This window comes from Camelus bactrianus, chromosome 3, assembly GCF_048773025.1.
Source record: "Camelus bactrianus isolate YW-2024 breed Bactrian camel chromosome 3, ASM4877302v1, whole genome shotgun sequence".
NCBI lineage: Eukaryota > Metazoa > Chordata > Mammalia > Artiodactyla > Camelidae > Camelus > Camelus bactrianus.
This window is the reverse complement of record NC_133541.1, coordinates 123,902,281-123,915,561: the sequence shown is the minus strand read 5'-3', so window position 1 is coordinate 123,915,561 and position 13,281 is coordinate 123,902,281.

The window sequence follows — 13,281 nt, the reverse complement described above, 5'->3', positions numbered from 1 at the left end:
AGCCCAACCCCCGACTTTCCCCGGCAGCCCGCAATGGGAGGGACTCGGAGAGGACTCTCGCAGGGCTCCTAGGAGATCCCGGGTGCTGCAGACAAAAGACGGAACCTCCCCACACTCAGAATCCCGGAACACGTCTGACTGTGTGGGAGAGGTTCGGGGCCGCCCTCCACGCAGCTGCCTGGTGTCACAGGTGTTCACTGGAAGGGGGAAGTCCGCTAATTACCTCCCTTGTCCATGGGGAGGCACAAGATGCTACCTGCTTTTCCAGCCCAACCTCCGCCATTGCCCGGCAGCCCGCAAAGGAAGGGACTGGGGGAAGACACTCGAAGTGCTCCTAGGGGATCCCGGGTGCTGCAGACCGAAGACGGAACCTCCCCACACTCAGAATTCCGGAACACGGCTGACTGTTTGGGGGAGAATCGGGGCCGCATTCCACGCAGCTTCCTGGTTTCACAGGTGTTCCCTGGCAGGGGAAGTCCGCTAATTACCTCCCCTGTACAGGGGGAGGCACTAGATGCTACCTGCGTTTCCAGCCCAACCCCCGCCTTTCCCCCGCATCCCGCAATGGGAGTTACTCGGGGAAGACACTCGAAAGGCTCCTAGGAGATCCCGGGAGCTGCAGACTGAAGACGGAACCTCCCCACACTCAGAATTCCGGAACACGGGTGACTGTGTGGGGGAGGTTCGGGGCCGCCCTCCACGCAGCTTCCTGATGTCACAGGTTTTCTCTGGCAGGGGGAAGTCCGCTAATTACCTCCCCTGTCCAGGGGGAGGCACTAGATGCTACCAGGTTTTTCCAGCCCAACCCCCGCCTTTCCCCGGCAGCACGCACTGGGAGGGACTCGGGGAAGACACGCGAAGGGCTCCTAGGAGATCCCGGGTGCTGCAGACAGAAGACGGAACCTCAACACACTCAGAATTCCGGAACACGGCTCACTGTGTGGGGGAGGTTCGGGACCGCCCTCAACGCAGCTGCCTGGTGTCTCAGGTGTTCCCTGGCAGGGAAAAGTCCTCTAATTACCTCCCCTGTCCATGGGGAGGCACTAGATGCAACCTGAGTTTCCAGCCCAACCCCCGCATTTCCCCGGCAGCCCTCAGTGGGAGGGAATCCGGGAAGATACTCGAAGGGCTCCTAGGAGATCCCGGGTCCTGCAGACAGAAGACGGAACCTCCCCACACTCAGAATTCCGGAACACGGCTGACTTTGTGGGGGAGGTTCGGGGCCGCCCTCCACGCAGCTGCCTGGTGTCACAGGTGTTCCCTGGCAGGGGGAATTCCGCTAATTACCTCCCTTGTCCATGGGGAGGCACAAGATGCTACCTGCTTTTCCAGCCACCCCCGCCATTCCCCGGCAACCCGCACAGTGAGGGACTGGGGGAAGACACTCGAAGGGCTCCTAGGTGAACCCGGGTGCTGCAGACAGAAGACGGAACCTCCCCACACTCAGAATCCCGGAACACGTGTGACTGTGTGGGTGAGGTTTAGGGCCGCACTCCACGCAGCTTCCTGGTGTCACAGGTGTTCCCTGGTAGGGAGAAGTCCGCTAATTACCTCCCCTGACCATGGGGAGGCACTAGATGCTACCTGAGTTTCCAGCCGAACCCCCGCCTTTCCCCGGCAGCCCGCAGTGGGAGGGATTTGGGGAAGACACTCGAAAGGCTCCTAGGAGATCCCGGGTGCTGCAGACAGAAGACGGAACCTCCCCACACTCAGAATTCCGGAACACGGCTGACTGTGTGGGGGAGGTTCTGGGCTGCCATCCACGCAGATTCCTGGTGTCACAGGTTTTCCCTGGCAGGGGGAAGTCCGCTAAATACCTCCCCTGTCCAGGGAGGGGCACTAGATGCTACCTGCTTTTCCAGCCCAACCCCCGCCTTTCCCCGGCAGCCCGCAGTGGGAGGGACTCGGGGAAGACACTCGAAGTGCTCCTAGGAGATCCCGGGTTCTGCAGACAGAAGACGGAACCTCAACACACTCAGAATTCCGGAACACGGCTGACTGTGTGGGGGAGGTTCGGGGCCGCCACCAACGCAGCTGCCTGGTGTCACAGGTTTTCCCTGGCAGGGGGAAGTCCGCTAATTACCTCCCCTGTCCATGGGGTTGCACTAGATGCTACCTGCGTTTCCAGTCAACCCCCGACTTTCCCTGGCTGCCCGCACTGGTAGGGACACGGGGAAGACTCTCGAATGGCTCCTAGGAGATCCCGGTTGCTGCAGACAAAAGACGGAACCTCCCCACACTCAGAATTCTGGAACACGGGTGACTGTGTGGGTGAGGTTTAGGGCCGCCCTCCACACAGCTTCCTGGTGTCACAGGTGTTCCCTGGTAGGGGGAATACCGCTAATTACCTCCCCTGTACATGGGGAGGCACTAGATGCTACCTGAAATTCCAGCACAACCACCACCTTTCCCCGGCAGCCCGCAGTTGGAGGGATTCGGGGAAGACACTCGAAGGGCTCCTAGGTGATCCCGGGTGCTGCAGACAGAAGACGGAACCTCCCCACACTCAGAATTCCGGAACACGGCTGACTGTGTGGGGGAGGTTCTGGGCCGCCCTCCACGCAGCTGCCTGGTGTCACAGGTGTTCCCTGGCAGGGGGAATTCCGCTAATTACCTCCCTTGTCCATGGGGAGACACAAGATGCTACCTGCTTTTTCAGCCCAACCCCCGCCATTCCCAGGCAGCCCGCACAGGGAGGGACTGGGGGAAGACACTCGAAAGGCTCCTAGGAGAACCCGGGTGCTGCAGACAGAAGACGGAACCTCCCCACACTCAGAATTCCGGAACACGGCTGACTGTGTGGGGGAGAATCGGGGCCGCCTACCTGGCAGCTTCCTGGTGTCACAGGTGTTCCCTGGCAGGGGAAGTCCGCTAATTATCTCCCCTGTCCAGGAGGAGGCACTAGATGCTACCTGCGTTTCCAGCCCAACCCCCGCATTTCCCCGGCAGCCCGCACTGGGAGGGACTCGGGGAAGACACTCGAAGGGCTCCTAGGAGATCCCGGGTGCTGCACAAAGAAGACGGAACCTCCCCACACTCAGAATTCCGGAACACGGCTGACTGTGTGGGGGAGGTCCGGGGCCGAACTCTACGCAGCTGCCTGGTGTCACATGTGTTCCCTGGCAGGGGGAAGTCCGCTAAATACCTCCCCTGTCCAGGGGGAAGCACTAGAAGCTACCTGCATTTCCAGCCCATCCCCCGCCTTCCCCCGGCAGCCCGCTGTGGGAGGGACTCGGGGAAGACACTCGAAGGGCTCCTAGGAGATCCCGGGTGCTGCAGACAGAAGACGGAACCTCCCCACACTCAGAATTCCGGAACATGGGTGACTGTGTGGGTGAGGTTTAGGGCCGCCCTCCACGCAGCTGCCTGGTGTCATAGGTGTTCCCTGGCAGGGGGAAGTCCGCTAATTACCTCCCCTGTCCAGGGGGAGGCACTAGACGCTACCTGCGTTTCCAGCCCAACCCCCGCCTTTCCCCGGCATCCCGAAATGGGAGGCACTCGGGGAAGTCACGCGAAGGGCTCCTAGGAGATCCCGGGTGCTGCAGACAGAAGACGGAACCTCCCCACACTCAGAATTCCGGAACACGGGTGACTGTGTGGGGGAGGTTCGGAGCCGCCCACCACGCAGCTTCCTGGTGTCACAGGTGTTCCCTGGCAGGGGGAAGTCCGCTAACAACCTCCCCTGTCTAGGGGGAGGCAGTAGATGCTACCTGCGTTTCCAGCCCAACCCCCGCCTTTCCCCGGCAGCCCGCACTGGGAGGGACTCGGGGAAGACACTCGAAGGGCTCCTAGGAGATCCTGGGTGCTGCAGACAGAAGACGGAACCTCCCCACACTCAGAATTCCGGAACACGGATGACTGTGTGGGGGAGGTTCGGGGCCGCCCTCAACGCAGCTTCCTGGTGTCACAGGTGTTCCCTGGCAGGGGGAAGTCCACTAATTACCTCCCTTGTCCAGGGGGAGGCACTAGATGCTACCTGCGTTTCCAGCCCAACCCCCGCCTTTCCATGGCAGTACGCACTGGGATGGACTCCGGGAAGACACTCGAAGGGCTCCTAGGAGATCCCGGGTGCTGCAGACAGAAGACGGAACCTCCCCACACTCAGAATTCCGGAACAAGGCTGACTGTGTGGGGGAGGTTCGGGGCCGCCCTCCACGCAGCTTCCTGGTGTCACAGGTTTTCCCTGGCATGGGGAAGTCCGCTAATTACCTCCCCCGTCCAGGGGGAGGCACTAGATGCTACCTGCGTTTCCAGCCCAACCCCCGGCTTTCCCCAGCAGCCCGCACTGGGAGGGACTCGAGGAAGACAAGCGAAGGGCTCCTAGGAGATCCCGGGTGCTGCAGACCGAAGACGGAACCTCCCCACACTCAGAATTCCGGAACACGGCTGACTGTGTGGGGGAGAATCGGGGCCGCCTTCCACGCAGCTTCCTGTTGTCACAGGTGTTCCCTGGCAGGGGAAGTCCGCTAATTACCTCCCCTGTCCACGGGGACGCACTAGATGCTACCTGCGTTTCCAGCCCAGCCCCCGACTTTCCCCAGCATCCCGCACTGGGAGTTACTCGGGGAAGACACTCGAAAGGCTCCTAGGAGATCCCGGGAGCTGCAGACTGAAGACGGAACCTCCCCACACTCAGAATTCCGGAACACGTGTGACTGTGTGGGGGAGGTTCGGGGCCGCCCTCCACGCAGCTTCCTGATGTCACAGGTTTTCTCTGACAGGGGGAAGTCCGCTAATTACCTCCCCTGTCCAGGGGGAGGCACTAGATGCTACCTGGGTTTTCCAGCCCAACCCCCGCCATTCCCCGGCAGCCCGCACTGGGAGGGACTCGGGGAAGACACGCGAAGGGCTCCTAATAGATCCCGGGTGCTGCAGACAGAAGACGGAACCTCAACACACTCAGAATTCCGGAACACGGCTGACTGTGTGGGGGAGGTTCGGAACCGCCCTTCACGTATCTTCCTGGTGTCACAGGTTTTCCGTGGCAAGGGGAAGTCAGCTAATTACCTCCCCTGTCCAGGGGGAGGCACTAGATGCTACCTGCGTTTCCAGCCCAACCCCCGCCTTTCCGCAGCAGCCCGCAGTGGGAGGGACTCGGGGAAGACACGCGAAGGGCTCCTAGGAGATCCCGGGTGCTGCAGACAGAAGACGGAACCTCCCCACACTCAGAATTCCGGAACACGGCTGACTGTGTGGGGGAGGTTCGGGGCCGCCCTCCACGCAGCTTCCTGGTGTCACAGGTGTTCCCTGGCAGGGGGAATTCCGCTAATTACCTCCCCTGTCCAGGGGGAGGCACTAAATGCTACCTGCGTTTCCAGCACAACCCCCGCATTTCCCTGGCAGCCCGCAATGAGAGGGATTCGGGGAAGACACTCGAAGGGCTCCTAGGAGATCCCGGATGCTGCAGACAGAAGACGGAACCTCCCCACACTCAGAATTCCGGAACACGGCTGACTGTGTGGGGGAGGTTCGGGGCCGCACTCTACGAAGCTGCCTGGTGTCACAGGTGTTCCTTGGCAGGTGGAAGTCCGCTAATTACCTCCCCTGTCCAGGGGGAGGCACTAGATGCTACCTGCGTTTCCAGCCCAACCCCCGCCTTTCCCCTGCAGCCCGCAGTGGGAGGGGCTCGGGGAAGACACTCGAAGGGCTCCTAGGAGATCCCGGGTGCTGCAGACAGAAGACGGAACCTCCCCACACTCAGAATTCCGGAAAATGGGTGACTGTGTTGGTGAGGTTTAGGGCCGCCCTCCACGCAGCTGCCTGGTGTCACAGGTGTTCCCTGGCAGGGGGAATTCGGCTAATTACCTCCCCTGTCCAGGGGGAGGCACTAGACGCTACCTGCGTTTCCAGCCCAACCCCCGCTTTTCCCCGGCTTCCCGCTATGGGAGGCACTCGGGGAAGTCACGCGAAGGGCTCCTAGGAGATCCCGGGTGCTGCAGACAGAAGACGGAACCTCCCCACACTCAAAATTCCGGAACACGGGTGACTTTGTGGGTTAGGTTTAGGGCCGCCCTCCACGCAACTGCCTGGTGTCACAGGTGTTTCCTGGCAGGGGGAAGTCCGCTAATTACCTCCCCTGTCCAGAGGGAGGCACTAGATGCTACCTGCGTTTCCAGACCAACCCCCGCCTTTCCCCGGCAGCCCGCACTGGGCGGGACTCGGGGAAGACACGAGAAGGGCTCCTAGGAGATCCCGGATGGTGCAGACAGAAGACGGAACCTCCCAACACTCAGAATTCCGGAACACGGCTGACTGTGTGGGGGAGGTTCGGGGCCGACCTCCAAGCAGCTTCTTGGTGTCACAGGTGTTCCCTGGCAGGGGGAAGTCCGCTAATTACCTCCCCTGTCCAGGGGGAGGCAATAGATTTTACCTGCGTTTCCAGCACAACCCCCGCCTTTCAATGGCAGTACGCACTGGAAGGGACTCGGGGAAGACACTCGAAGGGCTCTTAGGAGATCCCGGGTGCTGCAGACAGAAGACGGAACCTCCCCAAACTCAGAATTCCGGAACACGACTGACTGTGTGGGGGAGGTTCGGGGCCGGCCTCCACGCAGCTTCCTGCTGTCACAGGTTTTCCCTGGCATGGGGAAGTCCGCTAATTACCTCCCCTGTCCAGGGGGAGGCACTAGATGCTACCTGCGTTTCCAGCCCAACCCCCACCTTTGCCCGGCAGCCCGCACTGGGAAGGACTCGGGGAAGACACGCGAAGGGCTCCTAGGAGATCCCGGGTGCTGCAGACAGAAGACGGAACCTCAACACACTCAGAATTCCGGGACACGGCTCACTGTGTGGGGGAGTTTCGGAGCCGCCCTTCACGCAGCTTCCTGGTTTCACAGGTTTTCCCTGGCAGGGGGAAGTCCGCTAATTACAACCCCAGACCAGGGGGAGTCACTAGATGCTACCTGCGTTTCCAGGCCACCCCTCCCCTTTCCACGGCAGCCCGCAGTGGGACTGACTCGTGGAAGACAAGCGAAGGGCTCCTAGGAGATCCCAGGTGCTGCAGACAGAAGACGGAACCTCCCCAAACTCAGAATTCCGGAACACGGTTGACTGTGTGGGGGAGGTCCGGGGCCGAACTCTACGCAGCTGCCTGGTGTCACATGTGTTCCCTGGCAGGGGGAATTCCGCTAATTACCTCCCCTGTCCAGGGGGAGGCACTAGAATCTACCAGCATTTCCAGCCCAACCCCCGCCTTCCCCCGGCAGCCCGCAGTGGGAGGGACTCGGGGAAGACACTCGAAGGGCTACTAGGAGATCCCGGGTGCTGCAGACAGAAGACGGAACCTCCCCACACTCAGAATTCCGGAACATGGGTGACTGTGTGGGTGAGGTTTAGGGCCGCCCTCCACGCAGCTGCCTGGTGTCATAGGTGTTCCCTGGCAGGGGGAAGTCCGCTAATTACCTCCCCTGTCCAGGGGGAGGCACTAGATGCTACCTGCGTTTCCAGCCCAACCCCCGGCTTTCCCCAGCAGCCCGCAATGGGAGGGACTCTGGGAAGACACTCGAAGGGCTCCTAGGAGATCCCGGGTGCTGCAGACAGAAGACGGAACCTCCCCACACTCAGAAATCCGGAACACGGCTGACTGTGTGGGGGAGGTTGGGGGCCGCCCTCCACGCAGCTTCCTAGTGTCACAGGTTTTCCCTGGCAGGGGGAAGTCCGCTAATTACCTCCCCTGTCCAGGGGGAGGCACTACATGCTACCTGCGTTTGCAGCCCAACCCCGGCATTTCCCTGGCAGCCCGCAATGAGAGGGACTCGGGGAAGACACTCGAAGGGCTCCTAGGAGATCCCGGGTGCTGCAGACAGAAGACGGAACCTCCCCACACTCAGAATTACGGAACACGGCTGACTGTGTGGGGGAGTTTCGGGGCCGCCCTCTACGAAGCTGCCTGGTGTCACAGCTGTTCCCTGGCAGGGGGAAGTCCGCTAATTACCTCCCCTGTCCAGGGGGAGGCACTAGATGCTACCTGCGTTTCCAGCCCAACCCCCGCCTTTCCCCGGCAGCCCGCAGTGGGAGGGGCTTGGGGAAGACACTCGAAGGGCTCCTAGGAGATCCCGGGTGCTGCAGACAGAAGACGGAACCTCCCCACACTCAGAATTCCGGAAAATGGGTGACTCTGTGGGTGAGATTTAGGGCCGCCCTCCACGCAGCTGCCTGGTGTCACAGGTGTTCCCTGGCAGGGGGAATTCGGCTAATTACCTCCCCTGTCCAGGGGGAGGCACTAGACGCTACCTGGTTTTCCAGCCCAACCCCCGCTTTTCCCCGGCATCCCGCTATGGGAGGCACTCGGGGAAGTCACGCGAAGGGCTACTAGGAGATCCCGGGTGCTGCAGACATAAGACGGAACCTCCCCACACTCAAAATTCCGGAACACGGGTGACTTTGTGGGTTAGGTTTAGGGCCGCACTCCACGAAACTGCCTGGTGTCACAGGTGTTTCCTGGCAGGGGGAAGTCCGCTAATTACCTCCCCTGTCAAGAGGGAGGCACTAGATGCTACCTGCGTTTCCAGACCAACCCCCGCCTTTCCCCGGCAGCCCGCACTGGGAGGGACTCGGGGAAGACACGCGAAGGGCTCCTAGGAGATCCCGGATGCTGCAGACAGAAGACGGAACCTCCCCACACTCAGAATTCCGGAACACGGCTGACTGTGTGGGGGAGGTTCGGGGCCGCCCTCCACGCAGCTTCTTGGTGTCACAGGTGTTCCCTGGCAGGGGGAAGTCCGCTAATTACCTCCCCTGTCCAGGGGGAGGCAATAGATGCTACCTGCGTTTCCAGCACAACCCCCGCCTTTCAATGGCAGTACGCACTGGAAGGGACTCGGGGAAGACACTCGAAGGGCTCTTATGAGATCCCGGGTGCTGCAGACAGAAGACGGAACCTCCCCACAATCAGAATTCCGGAACACGGCTGACTGTGTGGGGGAGGTTCGGGGCCGCACTCCACGCAGCTTCCTGCTGTCACAGGTTTTCCCTGGCATGGGGAAGTCCGCTAAATACCTCCCTTGTCCAGTGGGAGGCACTACATGCTACCTGCGTTTCCAGCCCAACCCCCGGCTTTCCCCAGCAGCCCGCACTGGGAGGGACTCGAGGAAGACACGCGAAGGGCTCCTAGGAGATCCCGGGTGCTGCAAACCGAAGACAGAACCTCCCCACAATCAGAATTCCGGAACACGGCTGACTGTGTGGGGGAGGGTCGGGGCCGCCCTCTACGAAGCTGCCTGGTGTCACAGGTGTTCCCTGGCAGGGGGAAGTCCGCTAATTTCCTCCCCTGTCCAGGGGGAGGCACTAGATGCTACCTGCGTTTCCAGCACAACCCCCGCCTTTCCCCGGCAGCCCGCAGTGGGAGGGGCTCGGGGAAGACACTCGAAGGGCTCCTAGGAGATCCCGGGTGCTGCAGACAGAAGACGGAACCTGAACACACTCAGAATTCCGGAACACGGCTCACTGTGTGGGGGAGGTTCGGAGCCGCCCTTCACGCATCTTCCTGTTGTCACAGGTTTTCCGTGGCAAGGGGAAGTCCGCTAATTACCACCCCTGTCCAGGGGGAGACACTAGATGCTACCTGCGTTTCCAGCCCAACCCCCGCCTTTCCACAGCAGCCCGCAGTGGGAGGGACTCGGGAAAGACACGCGAAGGGCTCCTAGGAGATCCCGGCTGCTGCAGACAGAAGACGGAACCTCCCCACACTCAGATTTCCGGAAAATGGGTGACTGTGTGGGTGAGGTTTAGGGCCGCACTCCACGAAGCTGCCTGGTGTCACAGGTGTTCCCTGGCAGGGGGAATTCGGCTAATTACCTCCCCTGTCCAGGGGGAGGCACTAGACGTTACCTGCGTTTCCAGCCCAACCCCCGCTTTTCCCCGGCATCCCGCTATGGGAGGCACTCGGGGAAGTCACGCGAAGGGCTACTAGGAGATCCCGGGTGCTGCAGACAGAAGACGGAACCTCCCCACACTCAGAATTCCGGAACACGGCTGACTGTGTGGGGGAGGTTCGGGGCCGCCCTCCACGCAGCTTCTTGGTGTCACAGGTGTTCCCTGGCAGGGGGAAGTCCGCTAATTACCTCCCCTGTCCAGGGGGAGGCAATAGATGCTACCTGCGTTTCCAGCACAACCCCCGCATTTCAATGGCAGTACGCACTGGAAGGGAGTCGGGGAAGACACTCGAAAGGCTCTTAGGAGATCCCGGGTGCTGCAGACAGAAGACGGAACCTCCCCACACTCAGAATTCCGGAACACGGCTGACTGTGTGGGGGAGGTTCGGGGCCGCCCTCCACGCAGCTTCCTGCTGTCACAGGTTTTCCCTGGCATGGGGAAGTCCGCTAATTACCTCCCTTGTCCAGGGGGAGTCACTAGATGCTACCTGCGTTTCCAGCACAACCCCCGCCTTTCCATGGCAGTACGCACTGGGATGGACTCCGGGAAGACACTCGAAGGGCTCCTAGGAGATCCCGGGTGCTGCAGACAGAAGACGGAACCTCCCCACACTCAGAATTCCGGAACACGGCTGACTGTGTGGGGAAGGTTCGGGGCCGCCCTCCACGCAGCTTCCTGGTGTCACAGGTGTTCCCTGGCAGGGGGAAATCCGCTAATTACCTCCCCTGTCCAGGGGGAGGCACTAAATGCTACCTGCGTTTCCAGCCCAACCCCCACTTTTCCCCGGCAGCCCGCAATGTGAGGGACTCTGGGAAGACACTCGAAGGGCTCCTAGGAGATCCCGGGTGCTGCAGACAGAAGACGGAACCTCCCCACACTCAGAATTCCGAAACACGGCTGACTGTGTGGGGGAGGTTCGGGGCCGCCCTCCACGCAGCTTCCTGGTGTCACAGGTTTTCCCTGGCAGGGGGAAGTCCGCTAATTACCTCCCCTGTCCAGGGGGAGGCACTACATGCTACCTGCTTTTGCAGCCCAACCCCCGCATTTCCCTGGCAGCCCGCAATGAGAGGGACTCGGGGAAGACACTCGAAGGGCTCCTAGGAGATCCCGGGTGCTGCAGACAGAAGACGGAACCTCCCCACACTCAGAATCCTGGAACACGGCTGACTGTGTGGGGGAGGTTCGGGGCCGCCCTCCACGCAGCTTCCTGGTGTCACAAGTTTTCCCTGGCAGGGGGAAGTCCGCTAATTACCTCCCCTGTCCAGGGGGAGGCACTACATGCTACCTGCGTTTGCAGCCCAACCCCCGCATTTCCCCGGCAGCCCGCAATGAGAGGGACTCGGGGAAGACACTCGAAGGGCTCCTAGGAGATCCCGGGTGCTGCAGACAGAAGACGGAACCTCCCCACACTCAGAATTCCGGAACACGGCTGACTGTGTGGGGGAGGTTCGGGGCCGCCCTCTACGAAGCTGCCTGGTGTCACAGGTGTTCCCTGGCAGGGGGAAGTCCGCTAATTCCCTCCCCTGTCCAGGGGGAGGCACTAGATGCTACCTGCGTTTCCAGCCCAACCCCCGCCTTTCCCCGGCAGCCCGCAGTGGGAGGGGCTCGGGGAAGACACTCGAAGGGCTCCTAGGAGATCCCGGGTGCTGCAGACAGAAGACGGAACCTCCCCACACTCAGAATTCCGGAACACGGCTGACTGTGTGGGGGAGGTTCGGGGCCGCCCTCCACGCAGCTTCTTGGTGTCACAGGTGTTCCCTGGCAGGGGGAATTCGGCTAATTACCTCCCCTGTCCAGGGGGAGGCACTAGACGCTACCTGGGTTTCCAGCCCAACCCCCGCTTTTCCCCGGCATCCCGCTATGTGAGGCACTCGGGGAAGTCACGCGAAGGGCTACTAGGAGATCCCGGGTGCTGCAGACAGAAGACGGAACCTCCCCACAATCAGAATTCCGGAACACGGCTGACTGTGTGGGGGAGGTTCGGGGCCGCCCTCCACGCAGCTTCTTGGTGTCACAGGTGTTCCCTGGCAGGGGGAAGTCCGCTAATTACCTCCCCTGTCCAGGGGGAGGCAATAGATGCTACCTGCGTTTCCAGCACAACCCCCGCATTTCAATGGCAGTACGCACTGGAAGGGAGTCGGGGAAGACACTCGAAAGGCTCTTAGGAGATCCCGGGTGCTGCAGACAGAAGACGGAACCTCCCCACACTCAGAATTCCGGAACACGGCTGACTGTGTGGGGTAGGTTCGGGGCCGCCCTCCACGCAGCTTCCTGCTGTCACAGGTTTTCCCTGGCATGGGGAAGTCCGCTAATTACCTCCCTTGTCCAGGGGGAGTCACTAGATGCTACCTGCGTTTCCAGCCCAACCCCCGCCTTTCCATGGCAGTACGCACTGTGATGGACTCCGGGAAGACACTCGAAGGGCTCCTAGGAGATCCCGGGTGCTGCAGACAGAAGACGGAACCTCCCCACACTCAGAATTCCGGAACACGGCTGACTGTGTGGGGGAGGTTCGGGGCCGCCCTCCACGCAGCTTCCTGGTGTCACAGGTGTTCCCTGGCAGGGGGAAATCCGCTAATTACCTCCCCTGTCCAGGGGGAGGCACTAAATGCTACCTGCGTTTCCAGCCCAACCCCCACTTTTCCCCGGCAGCCCGCAATGGGAGGGACTCTGGGAAGACACTCGAAGGGCTCCTAGGAGATCCCGGGTGCTGCAGACAGAAGACGGAACCTCCCCACACTCAGAATTCCGAAACACGGCTGACTGTGTGGGGGAGGTTCGGGGCCGCCCTCCACGCAGCTTCCTGGTGTCACAGGTTTTCCCTGGCAGGGGGAAGTCCGCTAATTACCTCCCCTGTCCAGGGGGAGGCACTACATGCTACCTGCTTTTGCAGCCCAACCCCCGCATTTCCCTGGCAGCCCGCAATGAGAGGGACTCGGGGAAGACACTCGAAGGGCTCCTAGGAGATCCCGGGTGCTGCAGACAGAAGACGGAACCTCCCCACACTCAGAATCCTGGAACACGGCTGACTGTGTGGGGGAGGTTCGGGGCCGCCCTCCACGCAGCTTCCTGGTGTCACAAGTTTTCCCTGGCAGGGGGAAGTCCGCTAATTACCTCCCCTGTCCAGGGGGAGGCACTACATGCTACCTGCGTTTGCAGCCCAACCCCCGCATTTCCCTGGCAGCCCGCAATGAGAGGGACTCGGGGAAGACACTCGAAGGGCTCCTAGGAGATCCCGGGTGCTGCAGACAGAAGACGGAACCTCCCCACACTCAGAATTCCGGAACACGGCTGACTGTGTGGGGGAGGTTCGGGGCCGCCCTCTACGAAGCTGCCTGGTGTCACAGGTGTTCCCTGGCAGGGGGAAGTCCGCTAATTCCCTCCCCTGTCCAGGGGGAGGCACTAGAT